The following is a 22255-nucleotide window of genomic DNA, read 5'->3' on the forward strand; positions in this document are numbered from 1 at the left end:
TGGGAATGGGAACCGTTCTATTATTTATGGCTCGCAGAGGCAGGAGCAGGGATCACATTCTGCCTGTTCACATTGAATCAATGTCTTGATTCGTTTGCCACCTCTTTTGAATAATAAATGTCATGTTCTATTAGTCCTTATGCACCAAAAAGGGGACTTCTGTTAAATTATGGTCTATTTATCAGGGAGATTTTGGGGGACAGTTAAACACAGGCACAGAAGTTTGGGTGTAGGGTGCCCAGAGAGGCTGGGGAGTCCCCACCCCTGGAAGCGTCCAAGGCCAGGTTGGAGCAACCTGGGCTAGTGGAAGGTGTGCCTGCCCATGGCAGGGGTGGCACTGGATGAGCTTTAAGGCCCCTTCCATCCCAAACCGTTCCAGATTCCATGGAAATGTGGCCACAGCATCTGGGCACTGGGACCATTATGGTTCCATCCTGGTCACTGCAGAGTACTGGGTGACGCTGGGCTTGAGGAGAACCACCTGCACAGGAATTCTGGGCACCAGGCAGGACCAGGCTTCCCGATTTCCCAGGTTAGTGATGGTTAGTGCAAGATCCAAAGAAACTGACCTTGGATAAAATTCTTCCCTCTGCCTTTTCCTGCCTGCAAGTGACAGACTGAGGTGTGTGTTCCCATTTTTAGCTTTCGGTGAGTGCTAAGCCCTATTGATTTGCTCCCGGGATCAGCTCCCGCCGGAGTCTCCGCGCCGAGCGCTGTGTTTATTGGCACAGATGAGCTCAGTGATGTGCTCCTCGGGGCTGATTGCTATGCCCAGATGATCTGCCGGAGTTTGCTGCATGATCCAATCTATGGCATAATTGAAGAGGATGAGGAACAAAATCCATCCCTGTTTCACCCCAGTAACTCCGCCAAACCCAGCGGAGAGCGCTCCATATGGTCCAGCACGAGCTGGGGAACGTGGGTATTATGCCGTAATAAATGAAGTCTCCCAGGTCTTGGTGGCTAGTTATTATCAAAGATCTTTCCCAGCAGTTTGTTGGGATTGGAACGGAATGCAGCAACTGGAAAAATGATGGATAGAGCTGCCGTGCAGCTCGGAGAGGGATGGAAAAATCTGGGTCCTTTGCTGAACATGTGTTCACTCTCCACTCTTGGAAAGTCCAGCCCTTCCAACTTCAAATCCACTAATTTCCAGCATGAATGCAGATGTATTTCAAGGGCCTCTTCCCAATAAGCTGAGTGAGTCCCGGGAGACATCTCATCCCAGAGGGTGAGGAATCTGGAGCGCTGATGAGCTCTGGGGCTGTTCCAGCCCGGGCAGAGCAGCCCGGGAGCCAGGCCCTCCCTTCCTCGGTGCCACCAAATGAACACAGCATCTGGGCACTTCCTTAAGGCTCCAAGCACTTCCAAAAACCTTTTTTCAGTCAGGAATGTAGATAATGGAACAGAGTTCCAGGTGGGGATTGGTCATAGGCTGCGCTTAATGGTCTTGGAGGCCTTTTCCTACCTCTGTGATTCTGGGATTCTGTTTTCTAATGCAGGATTTGTTTCCCAACCAAACCTTTGTTCTCCAAAGTAACCCCAGGGAGCAAAATCCTATTTTTTCCCTCATTTAGCCACGAAAGGAAGACAGACCCAACCCACCCCAAATCAACAGACTGATGTCAAGTTCAAGTCTTGATTATTTGAAGATAAACTCTTTCTTGTGCCCGTTTACCCGGGCACAAGAGTTGCAGGGTAAATGCCACTTAAAAAAGATTTGTTCAGGGGGTTGCAGTGCCACCAGGCCCTTAACATTTCTTTTTGCCTATAAACTAATTTTATTGGTTTATTATAGTGAGGAAAATTGCTGCACCCGTCTTGGAATGTGAAGTGTTGTCCTAATAAAGACAAATAACTGATTAATAAAATAGGGCTTTAAAAAATACTGTTTTGGAGTAAATAAGTTGCTAAGGGTAGTTTTGTTACAGAACTTTTTAGTTTCTTGCTTCTCCGCCTCCAACTTCTCACCCTAAAACTGTGGGAAAGGCTGGAGCAGCGTGGTGGGGATTGCTCTCCATGTTGTTCCCTGGTGGAAAGATCACAGAATATCCTGAGTTGGAAAGGACACACCTAGATCGTGACTCCAATTCCTGGCCCTGCACAGGACACCCCAAGATCCCCCCATGAGCCTCAGAGCATTGTCCAAACGCTCCCTGAGCCCTGGCAGGGTTGGAGCTGTGACCACTTCCCAGGAATAGGAATTGGGTGGGGTGAGACTCCTCCTGCCCTGGTGCATCCCAGGGATGCAAGCCAGGGAGCTCAAGTCCTGCTCAGACTGGGAAAACAGAGCCAAGTGGCTGCTGGAAAAGGACCCTGCTGCAAAAATGGGATATTCCAATGGCTGGTCCAGGAGCAGAGGACATCCAACACACCGAGCAGGCTGCTCCCAAGCTGGGATGAAATCCCAGTGGGTTCAGCCCAGGAAAGCTCAGTGCTTGGATCAACGGTGTCCCTCCGGAGAGCAGCACAAGGCTGGAGCCCACATTCCCTTGCTCCCAGCACCGGGAAGGGACCGGCACGGCAGGAGCACCGTTCCCTCTGCTGCCCCCACTTATCGATCCTTCCTCATTCCCAGACTTTTCTGGTCTGTTACCATGGCAATCCCTTGCCTCAATAGGGTCCTTGTGAACTTGTTTACCATCCCCAATTATAACATTTTCAAATCCAGGCTGGTTCTGACAGCTCTGTGTCGCCCATCTGTGCCTGATCCCATCAGCACTTCCACAACAATGCACTGGCAGGTCACGCGCTCCCCACGCCCGGCCCGGGGCTCCTCCACAGCCAAAGTTTGGGCACTTGTGGGAAGTGTGGGATTTGCTGCTCCGTGCCCAGCCTCTGAGGCTGAGCGAGAGGGCAGTGGCATGTTTGCCACACTGGTGGCTCCCAGATTTCCATACAGGAAAGGAAAATGTAAAAAGGAACTTTTCAGTTCAGTCTGGGATTGTGTCCTTGCTTGTGCCGCTGTGGGATAACACAGGATGGAGGGAGCTGTGGATTAGGGGTGGGGGATGCCTCAGGCCACCCAGAAAACATGAGGTGCAGGATCCCTGGATCACCCAGTGCCTGAGGGTGCTCTGAGCAGAGCCTTTTCCCCTCCTGTCTGGTCCAGATGGACACATCCTGGCTGGACAGATCCCGAGTGGGGACACTGTGTATCCAAGGAAATGTTCAAGGACTAGGTAGTGTCTCCTACAGTGGACAAGCCCAGAGCAGCTCTGAGGTACACAAATCCCTAAATTCCATAGGAAAAACCTGCTAATTTAACAAAAAGGACAGGAAAAGGTGTGAGACACCAGAGCCTTTCACACACCTGCCAAAGGACAGATTGGAATGGATCCCTTAATCCTGCAGGCAGGAAGGCATTGAGATCTGGGAGGGGAAGTTGCACCCAAATAATTTCAAGCTTGAGATAAGCAGGTTTGGGGACAAATTTCCAAGAGGGATGCGAATGCAGGCACTGGAAGCTTTGAGTCTCAAAATCAAGACCAATATCCTCCTGGAAGAGTTTTCCAGCAGGACTGGGCCGGGTGCAGCTATTCTGGGGCGTAGATTAAATTAAAGTTGATAATGGCCCCTTGTCTCTGGATCCAAGGAAGAAAAGTACACTTAAAAACCAGAACTGTGTGCCGGGGCGGCCCGTGCCAACTGGTGACTCAGCCGCAACATGCGCATATTTCTCACAGTTCGGGACTTTTCCAAATAACTCCGTGTTCTCAAAGGGTTCATTATGAGCCTCTGAAAGAGCATTGTGAGCACGGGGCTGGGATGGAGCCCCCGCTCCCTCCGCTTCCGTCCCCTCCCCGAGCCCCGGCCGGCCCAGGGAGCGCTGCTCCCACCGCCTTTTCCCGGGGAACAGAAAGCCAAGCTGGTGTCAGCGTGGGGCTGCTGCAGGAGATTCCTGCCATGCCTAAAACAACCCAAAGGGCTCTGGCGGATAACTGGGAGAGCGGGGCGGCGCAGATGGCCAGGAGAAGTTCCTGAGACATCAGATAAAAACAACATTGCTCTGGAGAAGAGCAAAACAAAGCGACGCACAACAGGAACCCGGGGCCTGCAGTGGAAGCGCTCGAGGCTTCCACGAGGATCACACGAACTGCCTGAGCACAGCTCTCGTTCCTCACTTGAGGGCTGGACATGGGGATCGCAGAATCCCAGAATAATTCAGGTCGGAAAAGCCCTCCCAGCCCACGGAGTCCACCCTGTGCCCAGTGCCACCTTGTCCCCCAGCCCAGAGCACTGAGTGCCACATCCTTCCTTGGACACCTCCAGGGGTGGGGACTCCACCACCTCCCTGGACAGCCCCTTCTAGTGCCTGACAGCCCTTGCCAGGGAGAAATCTTGCAGGTCTTTTCCAACCTTAATGATTCCATGCCCAGGGAAAGGGGGATATTTCCCTCCCCGCTATCCCAAGCCTGGAACAGAGCATGGATTTATTCTCTCAGTACAAACATCACAGGAGATTATAGACTGGAACAGGCTTCCAAAGCATCATTTCTCTTTTTTTCCCCTCATCTCATTTTCATCCCATTTCTCTTTCCCCGATTCCAATTTCCAGTGCTGGAACAGCAATCGAGAGACTTTTGCTTATGAGGAACTTACCGAGCGTGCAAACAGCCAAGCGACAGCTTTGGAGTGGGATATCTCCATCCTCCTCCTGCCCGTGGTCATCCTGCCTCTCCCAGCATTGGAAGGCAGAGCTTCCATCCTCATCCGCATCTGCCTCTCCATGTGGCCGTGGGGACCTTTCTCATTCAATCCATTCCAAAAATGATGGGTTTGGGTTGGTATTTTTTTTCCCCAGCTCCATTTTCTGGTGTTGTTTTGCCATTAAATCCCAACTTCATTTCAGCTGTGCCCGTGGCAGACAGTTTTAGGGAAGCGCTGCCGAGGCTGCCAGGATACTTGTGCCACACTTTGCTTTTTAATCCCGCTAACTGAGAACATCTTTCCCTTGGTTTGGGGAGATGGAGCTGAAAAAAGAAAGCACAGAAGGCCCATTTTTAAAAATGGATGTGGCTGTGCAGCAGGGAAGGCTCTGTTTGTCCTGCTTGTGTCCATGGTGCCACAGCACGGGAAAAGGCTTAATATTCCACTTTCTGTACCATTCACCTCCTTTTGATGGCTCCTGCTGAGATTTTAGGGAGAAAGGGGGAAATTGTAGGTGGTTATGGGATTTTTGATGCGTGTTTTAGTTTTAATCCAAGCAGCATTGTCCTGATTTAACAGAGGAGACGTGAAACCTCCAGCTGCAATGGCTGATGGAATTAGTTGATGGAATGAGCTGGGGAAGGGAGGCGCAGGGAAATGACAGGTTTCCATTTGCAGTGCAAACACTCCTCCCAAAATTACGGGTGCTCGGCAACAAATATGACACCTGTGTAAAGTCAGGAGGGATGGAACGTCCCCATCCGTGTGAAAACAGAGCGTGGAAGCAGGAATCGGAGCGAACAGTGGGAATGGGGCGGTGGTGAAGGCTGTTGGCAGGGGGAGGCCCAGCCGACCGTGCTGGATCCCAGTGGCTCTGCGTGGCACCGCTCTGGGGTGTAAATCCTGACACTGCTCTTGCTGTGGGAGGCTGGAAGGGGTTCAGTTGTGCCCCACAGCCCATTCACACTTTGCAAGCCCTTTCTGTCTCCCGAGGGGCGAAATGACCCCTGAGGTGTTCCCCGGAGCTCTGAACTCCTCCTCTTCCTCCCGCCGCCTCAGCCGACGAGGCCCTGGGGAAGGGCCGCGGGATGGGGGACTTGTGCCGCACGGAGAGGAGCCGCTCGGTGCGTGTTCCCTGGTTTTACTGGCTCCGTGGAGATGTGACAATTGCCTCCATTCAGCAGCGAAGGAATGAGTCACGGAGCAGTGAATGGGGGCACGTACTGCCGAGGACATCTGGGCACGCCGGGCAGCCCCGCCGCCTCCTCCAGCCTCCCTCCGCTCCCCCGGCTCCTCTGCCAGCTCGTCTGCACCCCAAAACCAGCCCAGCCGGGGCTAGGGGCTGCCTCCGAGGCTCTGCAGCAGCTCCTGCTTTAACGGCACCTATTCCATGACTGAAAACTAGGGGGAAGAATTACACCGGGATGGGAGCAGCCGACGAACCGGCAGCTGGCAGGAGAGGGAGGGGGAATTCTCCCTTCTATTACCTTGCGCTTCTGCAAGTCACAACTTTGTGAGGCAGCGCCTGGGTCCGCATTCCCGAAGCTCCCCCTCTTTTCCGTGCCTCTCCCCGGCTCCGCCAGCAGCGCCGCGCCAGCCCAGGTGCTCGGCGGGGGGCCAGGGAGGTGCGGGGGGAACAGCATCCCGCATCCCGGCGTTCCGGGGGACAGGGAAGGCAGAAGTGAGGGTAACGGCGGGATTCACCTCGAGCCAGAAATGAAGCGGGCCGTGAGGGACCGGCCCTGAGGGACCGGCCCTGAGGGACAGTACGTGAGGGACGGGCCCTGAGGGACCGGCCGTGAACCGGAAGTGGCTCCGTCGACAGTGGCGGGAAGGCGCGGGAGCCCCGCCCTCCGCCTGAGGGCCCTGTGAAGTGTGAGGGCGGAGAGGGCCGCGGCCCTGCCGGCCCTTCCCCGGCTGCGGCCCTGCCGGCTCTTCCCCGGCCGCGGCGGCCCCTGCTCTTCCCGTGGCCAGCGGCTGAACACGGCAGAGCTGGGTAAAATCCACCGGCTGGGAATGGCTGCCCCAAATGGGGCTAGATGACTGTGGGAAGCCATTCCCTGTGTCCTGCCCCTCCGTCCCTTTCCCAGGTCCCTCTCCAGCTCTCCTGGAGCCCCTTTAGGCTGGAAGGGGCTCCCAGGTCTCCCTGGAGCCTTCTCCTCTCCAGGCTGGATAACACCATGTGCCCTCGTGAGCCAAACCCGGGAGCACAGCGAGAATCCCTGCATGGAAACACAGTGGGGACAGGGAGGGGCCTGCAGGGAGGTGACACGGGATGGACAGGTGCCCACTCCCAAATTGCACAACCCCTATGGAAACCCCTTTGCTTTGAGCAGGATGTAAATCCAAGCTGCCTTGGATGTCCTCGCACAGTGGTTGCCAGACAGTCCACAGCTGCATGGGAGTGAAATCCTCTGGAAAACCAGGAGATTTGGTGCAGCTAGTAAGACTTCCTCCTCCTCCTCCTGTGATGCAGAGCTCCTTTGCTTGGTAGACACTTCTCCTGATCATTCCAAGCAGAAGGGAGCGATGGCGACTTGGCAAGAGCTGAAAATCCGCCTTTGGATCATGAATCAGCCCTGTAATTTCTGTGTAAAGGAACATTTCGGAGGATTTATGGCATAGCATGCTCACGTCGGATCTGCTTGTCACAGACCGTGTTAGAGGCTCCAGATAAAAGGCTTGCAGTTTACAGCCCTGGAAAATTGGAATGACTTCCCTGCTGGGAGCACACGGCAGTGACTGGTGGGAATGTTGCTCCAGACGTTCCCTTGGACCAAGGGCAGCGCCAAGAGGATGCTGATGTACCTGGATGTGCAGAACCATTCCCTGGCAGCTCCAGAATGATCCACGTGGGCACACACGACCCTGACAGCGAGTTGTTAACCCTGACATGAGTCAGGGAGTGGAATGGGAGAGATAAAAACAGAGGGAATGTATTTGGAGGGGACGGTTTTATTGAGAACTTTTATGTGCTTACTGCTTTTCAGTCCAGGATCTCTGACCTGTAATGAAAATCTTACCCTGGTTATTTATTTCTGCTTATTTAAAGTTAATATTTTATGATGCACACGGACTTCTGCTAGTCCAGAATTCCAGTATAAAGGGATGGGGATGTCAAGTCGTCCTCCTCCAACTCCACAGCCAGGATCCAGTGGAATTCAGGGATAGTCACATCAAACCCAGCCTCCACCACAAACATCCCAATGTCCAAGTGGCTGAAACCCCATTTCTAAGCTCCCCGAAATATTATTGCTTAATCCATTATCCAAAATTATTCAAAACTCAAGAGCTGCACTTAGAACTGCCATCAAATTTATGTGCTTCCACCAAAATCAGTCACACAACAGGAAAGCACGTGGAAAACACAACTGTTGGGGAAGGCTGGGTGGGCTCAGGAGCTTCTTCCACAAGATTTTAGGATGTTCAAGCTCAAAACACAAAGGAAAGTTTCTAAAGGTTGAAGCTAATAGGTTAATACATAAATTAAGAAGTTTGTACAAAAAAAAATCAAGACGCTTGTTAAAAAAAAGTAGGAAGTTTGCAAAAAAAAAAAGAAGAAGACATTTATAAAAGGGCTGGGAAGTGTTTAAAAAAGAATTAAGAAGTTTGCACCGAAAAAAAATTAGGAAGTTTGTCAAAAAATTAAGAAGTTTGCCGAAAAAGCTTCTAGAGTGAGAGCCCAGAATTTTTCACAGGGAAGAGCTGCACAAAAGCTCCCTGAACATGTTTTCTCTTTTCCAAAGCTGTTTCCTAAATGTCAGTTTTATCGCCTTTTTTTCCCAACCCTTTATGACCATATGTGTTTTTATGATATTCACAACATGCTTGTGCCACACAAGATGCAAATGTAATTTCCTGTTATAATGGCACAATATGCAGAGCAACAAATGAGGAACGAGTGACACAAAATAATGAAAAGTGGCTCCGGGTGTGCCTGCAAGGGCCTCTTTTCCCCCTCCCGGGAATTACCAGAGAACTGAGAGGGGGCTCAGCCTCCTCCTCCCACACAGACGTTGCCCACATGTGGCTTTGACCAGAACTCATTCCAAGCAATTAGAGGAACCTCTTCGTCATGGAATGACAGAATCCCAGGATCAGTGAGGCTGGAATAGCCCTCCAGGATCCGTGGAGTCCAAGCTGTGACTGATCCCAGCCCCGCGCGGTGAGTGCCACGTCCAGTCATTCCTTGGACACCTCCAGGGCTGGGGATCCACCTCCTCCTGTTACAGCTCCAGAGAGCTGGAGAGGGGCCTGGAGGGACAGGACACAGGGAAGGGCTTCCCACTGCCAGAGGGAGGGTTAGATGGGATGCTGGGAAGGAATTGCTGTCTGGGAGGGTGGGGAGGCCCTGGCCCAGGTTGCCCAGAGAAGCTGTGGCTGCCCCTGGATCCCTGGAAGTGTCCAAGGCCGGGTTGGAGCAACCTGGGCTAGTGGGAGGTGTCCCTGCCCGTGGCAGGGGTGGGACTGGTTGTTCTTTAAGGTCTCCTCCAACCAAATCATTCCCTAATTCCATGATTTTCAGTGCAGGGCACTCCCTGACACCTCATTACCCAATCCCAGATCACCATGGGAATGTGTTCACTGAAACATTTCCTCATGGGAAAACGCTGCTGGAAACCCTCATTTTGTCAAAAGAAAAAAATCCCACTTGGCCCAGGAGAAATTACACAGAAAAGGGGTTTGGAACCAAAAAGTGCATTTAAGAGTTTTCATTATAAATTTAAAAGAAATTGATTATTTTCTGATGTTTTCATTATGTTTCTATTATGGTAACGAACATATTTCCACTTATTATGTCAGAATTGGATACATATCACGCTGAAATATTAATTACTTTCATCCTGTTTATTAATCATTAAGGAAATTTGCAATTACCAATCCCAACATTTTATCCCCCCAAGAACAAACTACTTTGCCTTATTGCAAAAAGATTTGAAACCCCGATTTACAGCTTTATTTGAGACTCCACAATTGATTCCACATGATCTCAGTCTCATTTGCTCTTCCCAAAAGCCCAGACTCTCCCAGAAATATAGCACTGGGTTTGCAAATCCAGGGATGGAGAGAAGCCTTCCCACAGCCAGTGCTGACACACTGAATTCTCCTCATCCTGGGATCAATAATCTGGGGTGAATGATATGGATCAGCTCAGAAAATACAAAACATCTGAGAGGGAATTTGGAAAACCAGATCAGAGAATCCAAAAATAGGAAGAGGAGGGGAAATCCCATTTCCTGAGGAATTTTGAACACATTGGTACACTTTTCTCCAGCTGGGAGCAAGTGTCACAGTGTTTTCCTGCTTCCCAAAGTGTAGGTGAGGAGTCTGGGCTAGTCCTGGATGGAACCTCCGGTGGCACAGTCCAGGAAAACGGGAAAAAGAGGTTGTTGTCCTTAAAATATTCATCCCTGGGCTCCCAGACTGACATGTGTAGCAGTTCGGAGGAAAACATTCCTCGGGGCTTCAGCCGCCTGCTTTTGGCTCGGGCCGGGATTACTCATGGAATAATAAATCTCCATGAATTATTCAGGGCTTTCTCATGTAATACACTGGCAGACAATTCCCACCTTGCCGAGCGTTCCTAGCGCCGCTCCTGCCCCTCGCCCTGGGAAGCGCCTTCTCCTCCCGGCTCGCGGGGTCGGGGGCTGGAATCGCGGCGGAGAGGGGGCCGGGCGGCCGGGACGGAGCGCTCCTGCCCCGCCGCAGGCACTCCCGGCCGGGGGTGCTCCCCCAGCTCCAAACCCCGCTCCCGGTCCTGCTCGGAGGCGCGTGCCTGGAAATGGGAATTTTGTGCAATTAATCCCGGCGAAAGGCGCGATGATTCCCTGCGAGAGCAGCTGGGGGAATTAATCACAGGAAGTCGGGTTCAAATTGATCCTCTTTTCCTGTTTATAAATCATCTCCCAGGTTATCTGAGTGGCCTAGAGGGACAGGTGGGATTTGGGGCTTGTCCTGTGCGGGGCCAGCTTTGAATCCTTGTGGATTCATTCCCAATCAGGACATTGTATGAGTCCAGGCACCCGCTGGCTCCCTGTGCCAAGCTGTGGTGCCTTGGGAGCCTTGGCCACTACTGGGCATTCCCATTCCTCTGGCTCCCAGAAGAGGCACCAGCTCTGTCCGTGAGCAGCTGTGGGGCAGCCCAGGAATTCTGGTATCGTCTCAGGGGCTGGAGGGACGGGACACGAGAATGGCTTCCCACTGCCAGAGGGAGGGTTAGATGGGATGCTGGGAGGGAATTCCTGGCTAGGAGGGTGGGGAGGCCCTGGCACAGGTTGCCCAGAGAAGCTGAGGCTGCCCCTGGATCCCTGGAAGTGTCCAAGGCAGGGTTGGACAGGCCTGGTGTTGGGACTGGGGACAACTCCCAGTGCGGATCCAGCCCGGCATCAATAGGGTGGCAGAGCAGAGACCTCACGTGGCACCAGGCAAAGCTGTCCTGGAATCCAAGCACCAAACATTGCCAAATCTTATTAATTTATGAATTTTCAACTTAAATTTAATTGAAACTCGAAAAAAGTATGTCTCAAACCCAGGAAATTAATTGAGTTTTACTCCTTGACAAATACCCAGGAATCACATAGAGATGGAGCCAGACAATTAATTATGAGTGGAGGAGCTGTTTCCGTGGGGTTGTGAGGGGATGCACCTCCTTTTGGGAGGAATTTGGGATCAGCTCAGCTCCCCTGGGCTGGGCTGGATGAGAATCCCCCTCCCAGACTTATAAATAATACGCAGAGGGATTTTTTTCCGAATGTGCAATATCGTGTTGTCCTAATTTAGGAGCTTTTGTATCTCCTCATAAAGCGCCCGAGAACAAGAGGATTAAGGGAAAAACTCTTTGAAAATCAGAGCCCATGTTATTGCTTCTTGATGGACGAACAATTCAGATCTAATTGATCACGGCATTAATTATCCATAATCTCTGTGTACTCGGGGAGCCTTGTGGGATATTTCTAATCAAATTAAAACTAATTCAAAGCAATCTGACATTACAGAGTGTTTTGTCTCTATTTTAGGACAGGGAGTCAGGGGATATGAAATGCATATTACATCTTGATCCGAGTGCACGCACTGGAAAAAGGGCTCTAATATAATCACTTCCACGCGGCGCTGATTATGAGCACGGGAGTCGTGTGGCTCAGAGAGGGTTTTTTTAAAAAAAAATAAATTAAACTGGCAATATGAACAACTGCCAAGTCACAATGTCCTGGAATCATCAGCTCCTGGGGCGGGGTGGGTTGGGAGGGACCTAAAGACCATCCCAGTGGGCAGGGACACCTTCCACTATCCCAGGTTCCTCCAAGCCCCGTCCCACCTGGTCTTGGGGATGCTGTTTAATCCAAGCCCTGATAATTTCTATATTTAGGGACTGGAGGGCTGCTCATCATTGCAGCAAGGGCAGATGCATTTTGAGTTCTTTTGATTCCAACACTCGGAGGAGTCGGGAGGATGGATTTGAGTTAAAAATAGGGGGTTAATTGAAAGGCGAAAGGCAGCGTTTTTACCTCACAGCTTGAATGGAGCCCATCCAAAAACACCCAGCAAGAAAAAAGGAGCAGGGATGCGACGCTCATCTGGGCTAAATCAGCGCGGGGTATGGATTTCATCCCGCCCAGGCTCTGGCCCCGCTCCCGGGGGAGCGGCCAGGCCCCGGCACTGGGTGCCGGCATTCCAGGGGTTCCTCATCCAGGTGCTCCCCTTTGACCCCAACCTGTTAACATCTTTGAAGGGTTCGGGTTCGCGGCTCTTTGTGTGTTTGGAATAACAGAACACGCTGGAAACTTCAATAAAAAGTGGTTTATTGATTCTAATTAAATCTTTTTTTTGAAAGGTAGAGCAGACACCGATCCCAGTTAACTTTAATTTAGGACTGACATTTACACGCTGCCAGAGGAGGGGGAATTCAGAGTGGACAATTCATTTCAATTTGGGTGAAAAATATCATTTAAATGCCAGAAAACTGCATATTTAACATTTGCAGTAATTAAGTGATTTTAATTTAATAATAAATCTCTCTTGTCTCTATGTATTTGCACTCATCCCTCAGTCTTGGCCTGGCACATTGATTGAACTACACTAATTACTCCTTTTCAAGTGTAAATATGTTTTAATACTTTTTTCCAGCCAGGCAGCACGTTCACAATTTAGCCGATAATAACTTTTTGTCATAAACCCCTTAATTTGGGGGTTTCTTTCCTGCAACAAGTTTTTGCGTCTATTCCGCAGCCGAAACAAGTCCAGACCAACTCGCCTGCAGCTGGTCTGGGTGTAAATTCCTCTAAGGCACCATCTGGAATGGTTTTTATATACACACAAAGAAAATGCTGCCCTAACCCCCCTCTCTGCCCTCAGACATCCTTGAATTGTAGTTAAAAATTCACTTTTTCTGGTTTTTTTTTCCAGTGGAAGCGCTCGGTTTTACGGGATGCAACATGCAAGGAAAGAGGTTTCACTTTAAAATTTTGGATTAAAATGGGGGTTCCAGGGCAAAAGGACCCTGAGTCCTGCTGGAGGAGGCCAGGGAGATGCTTCAAGGGCTGGAGCCCCTCTGCTCTGGAGCCAGGCTGGGAGAGCTGGGGGTGTTCACTGGAGAAGAGAAGGCTCCAGGGAGAGCTGGGAGCCCCTTCCAGAGCCTAAAGGGGCTCCAGGAGAGCTGGAGAGGGACTGGGGACAAGGGATGGAGGGACAGGACACAAGGAATGGCTTCCCACTGCCAGAGGGCAGGGATAGATGGGATATGGGGAAGGAATTCTTGGTTGTGAGGGAGGTGAGGCCCTGGCACAGGTTGCCCAGAGGAGCTGTGGCTGCCCCTGGATCCCTGGAAGTGTCCAAGGTCAGGTTGGAATAACCTGGGCTAGTGGGACATGTCCCTGCCCATGGCAGGGGGGTGGAAAGAGATGGTCCTTAATGTCTCTTACAACCAAAACCATCCCATGATTCTGTGAGGGGGTCTGGACCCCGCACTCTGCATCCAGCCCTTCCCTTGTCCTTACGAAGTGCTCCAGCAGGAGCACCTGCGGCAGAGCGCTCTGGAAGATGCCCTTCACCTTGGGTCGCTCTGCTCTCCCGCATCCATCCATCTTGGATGTCCGACTGGAAGCTGCCGCTGCGCCTCTTTGCTGACTGCGGAGGATTTGGCTCCATATGTTATCCCTCGCAGGGTCCGTGTGTCAACCCCTTTTTGAGCAGAGTTGGCTTAATGATACCCATTATTTAGGAACTGTAAATCAATTTAATATTCTAATTAAGCCGCTCGGTACCTTCCGACACACGGTGTACTGGAGTCCTCAGGACCAGATGGAGTTGCGGTGGGAATCGCGTGGCTCGGCACGCTGGGATTTAGCCATATGACTCCCATTAATAAAGAGGAGGTATGGAAAGGCACCCATGCTGCCCAGCCTGACACCCTGCCGATCCAGCAGCACTGGGAACCAAGGGATTTGGGAATGGATGAGCCTCAGATGGAAAAGGTCACCATAAAATGCTGGGGTCTCCTTCTGGGGAACCATCCCACACCCGATAGCTGAAGGCTGAATGCCAGATTTACCCACCCGGAGCCATACCTTGGCCCAACAGATCCAGTGTGGACCAGCTATGTAACAAATAGTCCTAATTAATATGCCAAATGTGGTTGATCCCCGAGTCCAGCAGGTGCGGCCAGTGAGGCCCTGTTGGGGCTGCTTTCGGGGCCATCCGGGCACACCTTCCACGGGGAGCTGCCGGGGGCGACCCCAGTGGCTCTCACCACAGCGAGCATCTCACACGGCTGGGGCAGCACCTCTGTGCTCCCGGAGAGGGAGCGCTGCCGAGGGACAACCCTGTGCCAGGGAGCAGCGCGGGAGAGGGCAGCAGCACCTGAGCAGGTTGGGCAGTGTGTGGGGACCTTTTCCTTTCTCTTTTTGATTTAATCTTCCTGTCTCTCACCACAGAGTTGCAGAACATGCTGAGCTGGGAGGGACCCACAGGGACCATCCGGTCCGACCCTCAGCCCTGCGCAGGCCCATCCCCAGCAGTCACACCCTGTGCCCCAGAGTCATCCAAACACTCCCTGAGCTCCGGCAGCCTTGGTGCTCCCTGGGGAGCCAACCACCCTCTGGGGGAAGAACCTTTCCCTGAGATCCAACCTGAGCCTGCCCTGACACAGCTCCAACCATTCCCTGGCTGCTGTCCCTGGTGCCCCCAGAGCAGAGCTCAGTCCCTGCCCCTCCGCTGCCCCTGCCCAGGGAGCTGGAACTGCACTGAGCTCTCCCCTCAGCCTCCTCTTCCAGGGCATCCCACTTCCATCCCTGTGCCCTCAGCTCCATTCCAGGGTTTAAACTCAGGTAAAATCCCCCTTTTTCCATCATTTGAGGGACTTAAATTGAAAGAAAAATGGTGGGAAACGTGAGGGGGAAAAAGGCGGGAAATGTGAGGGGAAAAAGGATGGGAAATGTGAGGGGGAAAAGTGTAGGAAATGTGAGGGGAAAAAGTGGGAAACATGAGGGAAAAAACATGGGAAACATGAGGGGAAAAAGGTGGGAAATGTGAGGGGGAAAAGTGTGGGAAATGTGAGGAGAAAAAGGCAGGAAATGTGAGGGGAAAAGTGTGGGATATGTGAGGGGGAAAAAGGCAGGAAACGCGAGGGGAAAAGTGTGGGAAATGTGAGGGGGAAAAGGCAGGAAACGTGAGGGGAAAAGTGTGGGAAATGTGAGGGGGAAAAGGCAGGAAATGTGAGGGGAAAAGCGTGGGAAACGTGAGGGGGAAAAGGCAGGAAACATTGTGGTGCTGCTGTGTATATTTCTAGAGAAGGAAAGTAAATATATTTACATGCAGGGATATTTGTTGAAAAACCTTCCCGAGGTGAATTTGAGGTGAACTTGATTTTTCAATAGTGGCAAAGGTTGTTGACAAACCGAGGTGAAAAGACAAAATATTTGGGATGAAACATGCCTGGATTTAAGTGAAAACCTGCTTCCCACGTTCCCTGTCCTCCCTAACAGTTTTTAATAGTACAAGTGACAGTATAAAACAAGACCAGTAACCCCAGTAAGGGTCTGTGGCTGTGTGTGGGGGGTGCCCACCCATCACATCACCTGGGCTCATCCCATCCATCCCATGGGATCTTCCCTAGGAGTTTTCATCCCTGGAGCAAGTTTCCAGGCATTCTGTAATACACTTGGTTTAGCTTTGCTAGACTAAGCACATTATTAATTGGTTCTCTTTTTATTTACAATACTATTGCCTGAAATCTCTACTCCGGTCGGTAATTGAATTTTTGGAATACAGTAATTAAAAAAGTCAAAAGAGCAATAAACAGGAGTGTCCGTAAATAATTGCATTGGAGAACGGGCATAAATCACCCAGATTAAATGATTTTAGATCATATTTGAACTCCTTAATTTTAATTTATGGTTTCCAGAGGATTTACAGCCACTGCTGACTTTGTTTTCCTCCTCCTGCCTCGGAGCTGCCGTGCTGAGAAAAAGCTTTTCAGGAATCCTTAGATATTTTGGTTTACAATCTCCTTTTCCCACTTTATTTTGGCAAGCTGTATTCCCACCCTGCGGACAGCTCCAGGGAATTCGTGGCAGGGAGAGGTTGGAGCTGGGCTGGGGCTGCAGGGGTGTGCACAGGGCAGACGTGCCAGAGGGTGATTCCCACCCCAACCATTCCTGGTGCCACCTCCCAGCTGGCTGAGGGATGTATTCCCAGGCGCTGGGAATGCAAGTTTTCCAGGATTAAGGACACATCGGCAGCCGTTTATGTCCCTTTGCCTGTTCCAGGAGCAGGTGCCACCCCTGAGGGTGGCAGCGATGCCCTGCGATCCCCACCCTGGGTCCCAGATCCTGATATTCCAGCAGCTCGGCACTGTCTGAGGCAGGAGCAGGGATTATCCCTGCCCAACAGTGGGATTACTTCCCTGCCTGCCTGCGTGGGGCATGGGCGGAGTGTAAAATTCCTGGTTTAACTTTAACACCTGTAATGAGCTGGATCCCAAATAGTTCTCAGCACCTGCATTCCCAGAGCCACGGGATGAAGCTGTCAGAGGCAGGAATTGGTGTGGCAGGAATACTGGAGAGCCACAGGAGATCTCCCTCTGCCTGGGTGCTGGGTGCTCAGCTCTGTTCCCAGATAGGGAATTCTGCTGGGAGAAGTGGGACCTCTCTGAGGATGTGGCATGGTGTGGGTACCAGGGGTACCTTGGCTTTCCTTGGGGTGCAATGCCAGGGATTTCATGTGGGAATCTTCCATTGCAGGGAGGGGAAGGAGCAGATTTATCCAGGGGGGTAGGTTTGAAAGTAATGATTTCCAACCCAGCCATCAACAGGGAATTCTACTGAGAAAACAGGGAATTCTGCCAAGAGAAGTGGGGAGAGTCACTGTCCCCCAGGGCAGCTGCTGGGACACAACAAGAGGGAGTTGCTTGATATTTATCTGATATTTAACATGGCATTTTCCCTTTGAAATGCCATTTTATCCCACTTCTACAACCTTAATTTCACTAAAAATTCCTGCAAGTGGGACTACCAGTATTAGAAGGAAATTCCTGGGCTGTTTGAAGTTTATTTACTTCTTTTTCCACAACGAGCTGAACTTTATTCCCTGTCACTTTTGAAACGTGCCATCTTTCTGGATTCCTCTTGATAAGCACTTGCTGCAGAGAGGAGCCATCAGTTTGGGAGGTTTGATCTCCCAGAATTCCATTTTTCCTGGCACCGGATCAAAAGATGACAAATATCTTGAAAGAAGACAGAGGCTTTATTGTTGCTATTTGAGGCGCTCAGCACGTCAAAAGTAGAGGCGGGTTGTAAACGGGGCTATTATTTGGGATAAGTGTTTCCAACCTATGAATTGATAATTTTGCCCATGTTTCCTGGGAATAAGAGCCGTTGGGATGGCGTGGTGCTGCCGGCCACTCGCTGCAGTGTGCCAGTCGGCACCGTTGTTTTCCTGAGGCACTGGAAAATGTCACCGGGGAAGTGCCGCTGCCAGAGGCACATTTTAACTGGCACTGGGAGGGAGTGGTGCATCCCAAAGCATCTCTTGGAAAAACAGGGGAAAAAACAGAACTAAGAGACTGGTAATGCACATCCACAAATCCTTCCACGGGCAGTGAAGGAAGCAGGGAAATGATTTGAAAATGATGACGGGAATATGGGAACATCTTCCCCCCCCAGCAGCACAACCCGCTCTTCCCGGTCCCTTGGTATGCTGGATCCAGGTTCCATGGAATGGCAGAGGTCTGGGAAGCTGTGTGGGATGCTGGCAGGGAGACTGGATGTGGATGTTGAGTGCGATGATGGCCAGGGATGGCAGTCTGGGGCTGGGGGTGTTTGTTGGGATGCTGGGCAGGGATGGTGGATAATATTATAATTTGAATAAAAATCCAACATTTCCCAGACCTTCCAATATTTCTCTCACCATAAAAAGAAACCCCAAGCCATAGGAGTCATTTTAATGCACATTCTTCCAGGACAGAAACATTTTCATCCCACATCCAGCCTCATTCTCTCGAGCTCACAACAGCCTGTGCTGCGTCGTGCCAGACAGAAACAGTTGCCAGGCTCTTCCCAAAAAAATTTCACTTAAGGAACACCTTGCTCATTCCGAGAGATCAGGCACATGTCAAAATAGACGGAGAAGAGAAATTGGCCAAGGAATTCTGAGAGGGAAGAGTTGTTGTTCCACCCCCTGCCATGGGCAGGGACAGCTCCCACTATCCCAGGGTGCTCCAAGCCCCATCCAGCCTGGCCTTGGACACTTCCAGGGATCCAGGGGCAGCCACAGCTTCTCTGGGCAACCTGTGCCAGGGCCTCCCCACCCTCCCAGCCAGGAATTCCCTCCCAGTATCCCATCTAGCCCTGCCCTGTGGCAGTGGGAAGCCATTCCCTGTGTCCTATCCCTAGGTCCAAAAGGTGGAGTCAGACGGATGGAGGCTCTCCCGGTCTCCCGATTTTCCACTCCCTGGGGCAGCTCCTTCTGGCTGTGCCCCCAGAGCAGGAGCTGCTCCCCTGGCTGGCGGTGCCGGAGCCTTTTCCCGTTTTCCCGAGGCCCCACGCTGTTGGAAGGGGCTGGGGCCGTGGCTGCCAGCTCCGGGTGCAGCCTGCGATCCTTCTGCGTGAGCCCCGTCGGGTTTAATGGCTCAGCTGCAGGAACGAGCTGCGGCACCCGGCGCCGGAGCTTGGCATTGGGATCCGCCTGCCAGTTCCATATGAATATTAGCCATCTGCGGGGTGGGAGGCTGCAGCTCTCAATTCCCCTTTTCTCCAGCTCCTCTCGCCTTTTTTTCCTTTATTCTTTGATTTTTTGGTGGAGCAAGTGATTGCAGAATCGTGCTTTCTGGTGGTCTTTCCAGTCCTGGATTGAAACAAACACTCCTTCCCACTATTTGGCAAACCTTTATCTTCCTAAAGCTAATTAATTTTGATGGATAATTATTATAGATATTTTGACAGATCCTTATTGTAGTTATCCCATCCCTGGAAGTTTCCAAGGCCAGGTTGGACATGGCTTGGAGCAACCTGGGCTAGTGGAAGGTGTCCCTGCCTGTGGCAGGCAGTGGAACTGGATGGTTTTAAAGTCTCTTCCCACCCAAACCATCCCAGGATTCTAGGATTCTATGGCCACATCACCCAACAGCCTTTTGCTTTGACCCCAGGGGGCATCCCATGGCTCAGCTCCTCCTGATTCCAGCATCCCCAGCAACTCTGATGGCAGAGAACGAGTGTAATTCCCTTCAAGAGCACAATTAAAAAATCATTTACTCGGGCTTTGTGGGGTTTTGCCACAGATCATTTGAGCAGGATGGGATGCGGATTCTGTACCTGGAAAACACCTGCTGGGGCATGGTGGCACATGGAGAAACTTAATCCAGGGCATTGCTGTGCATCTAAATAGGGGAATGGGAAACATCTTGGCTGTGCATGGGAGGAATAACCTTCCCTGGGCAGAAATGGTGCTCCAAGGGAATGTTTCTCCCTGTAGTTATGTCGAGTTTAGGGGATACCATGCCCAGAATCCTGGAATAGTTTGGGTTGGAAGGGACCTTAAAGCTACCATGGGCAGGGACACCTCCCACTAGCCCAGGCTGCTCCAAGCCCCGTCCAACCTGGCCTTGGACAGTTAACCAGGAATTAGGTGCGGGAAACACCATCCCCGGAGTGGATTTGTCACTCCCACCCTGCTCCAAGCACCTGCACTTCCCAGGACTCTGCCCACGGCTCCACCGCCCATCCTTCTTCCCCATCCCTTTGGTCTCCACGTTTGCTGTCTCCCAGGAACTTTGCAACTTCCCCATTACCGCAGGTTGTATTTAAGATTCCCGTGCCTGTGGCTTAATCACCCCCAAATTAGTCCCGCTGGAATTAGCCGTAATTAAGGACATTGTGAAATACGGCGGGGGCACACGGAATTACACTGTATTACTTTATTAATAATATTCTTTAACTACACTGTAAATTGCTATTAGGCCTGAACATTCCTGCCTGGATATGGAAATAGTCTTTTGCTATGCTAATCTAACACAATTTTCTTTTAAATGTAAACAAATTATACTCTATTAATATGCTGTTCTACTTGCATAGTTAATTATTGTAACAGTAAGGAATAAAATGGTTCGGCTTTTGCTGTTTCTGATGGAAAAAGGGCTACATAAATAGTTTAATAGGGAGCTAATTATGCAAAAAATTCCGATGCCGAAAATGTGTTTGTAATTGCATTAAAATGGTCTTCTGTTCAAATATTGGAAAGCCGGCTAATTGGAGGCGAGCTGGAAATTTAAATATTGTGAATCGATGATTTTCATACAGTACATGTTTGGTTGCGTTTCTGTTCATATTTGTCTTTGGGAAGGAAGGGAATATTTAACAGTGCTTAATAAGAGGAGCTCTGGGTCTCATACCAATGAGGGAAGTCGCTGGGAAGCAGGAATTCTAAAGGTCCGGCCATGGGATTGACCTGGATTTGGGGGGTGGCTCCCGTGGAAGCACCACAGGGAGAGACCTTTTGGCTCTCCACAGCTCCTTGGCAGGAGGCTGGAGCCAGGTGGGACTTGGCCTCATCTCCCAGGTAATGGGAACAGAGGAAAAGGCCTCAAGTGGCACCAGGGGAGGCTTAAGTTGGATATTGGGGAAAATTTCTACATGGAAAGGGTTGTAAACATTGGAAGTGGCTGCCCAAGGCAGTGGGGGAGTCCCCAGCCCTGGAAGTGTTCAGAAAACAGGTGGATGTGGCACCTGAGGACATGGATTAGTGGTGAACATGGTGGTGGTGGACTCGATGATCTTGAAGGTCTTTTCCATCCTTAAGGATTCCAGGAGTCTATGATCCTACCCCTGGGATAGGGGTGCTCACAGGGGGTGATGCTGCATGGCCACCAAACGAGCTGCTGTGGCCACCAGCTCCCTGATTGACTGGGCGTGGAGGGACACGTGGAGACGTGCCAGTGGCCGTCCCCCGGGGATGGGAACACGGGCAGCCGGTGTCCCATCGCCACCACGCAGCTGGAAAAGGCTCCCGGCGCGGGCACAGGGAGGTGCCAGCAGGGTGATGGCGAGTCCTGCGGTGTCCCCAGAGGGTGGGAGCACAGGCGGACAAGGGGCCCACCCGCCCCAAAGGTGGCCCCACTGCAGCCCACCTAAGCAGGGCCCGCGGGGCGTCGGCACCGGCGCGCTCGCATCCGGGCACGGCAGTTTGGAGTGGGAACAGGCAAACAGCTTGTGGTACAAAGCAAAGGAGAGAATTCCAAATGGCTAATCTCCAGCCACCCACACAAGTTTTGTCTCTCTTTAGCACCTTTCCCTGTTGCTAAGTCTCGCATCCAAAAAACCGGAGAGGAGACACTCCAAATTATGCAGCAATATTGTGTCGAGCAGCTGAAAACAGGCTCGGGGAAGAGCTCCGGGAACGCGGCACAACCCGTATGATCTGCGGCAGACCGGGGATTGTCCGCAGCTGATGGGTGGTTATCCACAGCCAAAGGGCACGGGGCACGGATGGTTATCCACAGCCAAAGGGCACGGGGCACGGATGGTTATCCACAGCCAAAGGGCACAGGGCACGGATGGTTATCCACAGCCAAAGGGCACGGGGCACGGATGGTTATCCACAGCCAAAGGGCACGGGGTACGCCGCACCAGCAGAGCTGGCCCCGAGGGCTGCAGCCAGCCCGGCCGGAGCAGGCTGGGACGGTGGCAGAGCACCACCTGTGTGGGTCTGTGTCCCCTGCTGCCACCCCAGGGGCACAGTGTCCCGGACACTGGGAAGGGGTGGCGTCCTGCCCACGGATCTACCCGGGAGCAATGCTGCCCATCCGTGCATTGAGCTCCCCACAGCAGCGGGGGCCTTGAATCCACCCGAGGATTCTCCCACAGAGATATCCCAGGGAGCACGACCTGCTCCATAGTCACTGGAATGTCCCAGAGTCCCTGGGGAAGTGCTGGAGGGAAGGATCTGCGTCCCTGCCTGTGGGCTGCGCTTTAAGCCTGTCTTAAGGGAAAGGAGGAGAAGGGGAAGTGCTGACTGAGCGAGGTGCTCCAGGGAGCAGGAACGTGGGGCTCAGAGCAGGCCTCATGCTCCCTGTTCCCTGCTAAGCCCAGCAGAGCGGGGGGCTGGAAGTCCTACTCGG

General features: G+C 51.9%; 2 long non-coding RNA genes across 2 annotated transcripts in view; one reads left to right on the plus strand and one right to left on the minus strand.

Moving 5' to 3' along the window:
- Nucleotides 1–6457, minus strand: part of LOC135404377 (uncharacterized) — a 31352-nt gene extending 24895 nt beyond the window's left edge. The window contains exon 1 of the long non-coding RNA XR_010425646.1: nucleotides 4603–6457. This is a non-coding gene — a long non-coding RNA (uncharacterized LOC135404377). The remainder of the gene's footprint in view (nucleotides 1–4602) is intronic.
- A 2306-nt stretch (nucleotides 6458–8763) lies between these two features.
- LOC135405166 (uncharacterized) overlaps nucleotides 8764–22255 on the plus strand; it is a 42719-nt gene continuing 29227 nt past the window's right edge. Inside the window, exon 1 of the long non-coding RNA XR_010425766.1 lies at nucleotides 8764–8815. This is a non-coding gene — a long non-coding RNA (uncharacterized LOC135405166). The remainder of the gene's footprint in view (nucleotides 8816–22255) is intronic.

The sequence above is a fragment of the Pseudopipra pipra genome, chromosome W, assembly GCF_036250125.1.
Source record: "Pseudopipra pipra isolate bDixPip1 chromosome W, bDixPip1.hap1, whole genome shotgun sequence".
Taxonomy (NCBI): Eukaryota; Metazoa; Chordata; class Aves; order Passeriformes; family Pipridae; genus Pseudopipra; species Pseudopipra pipra.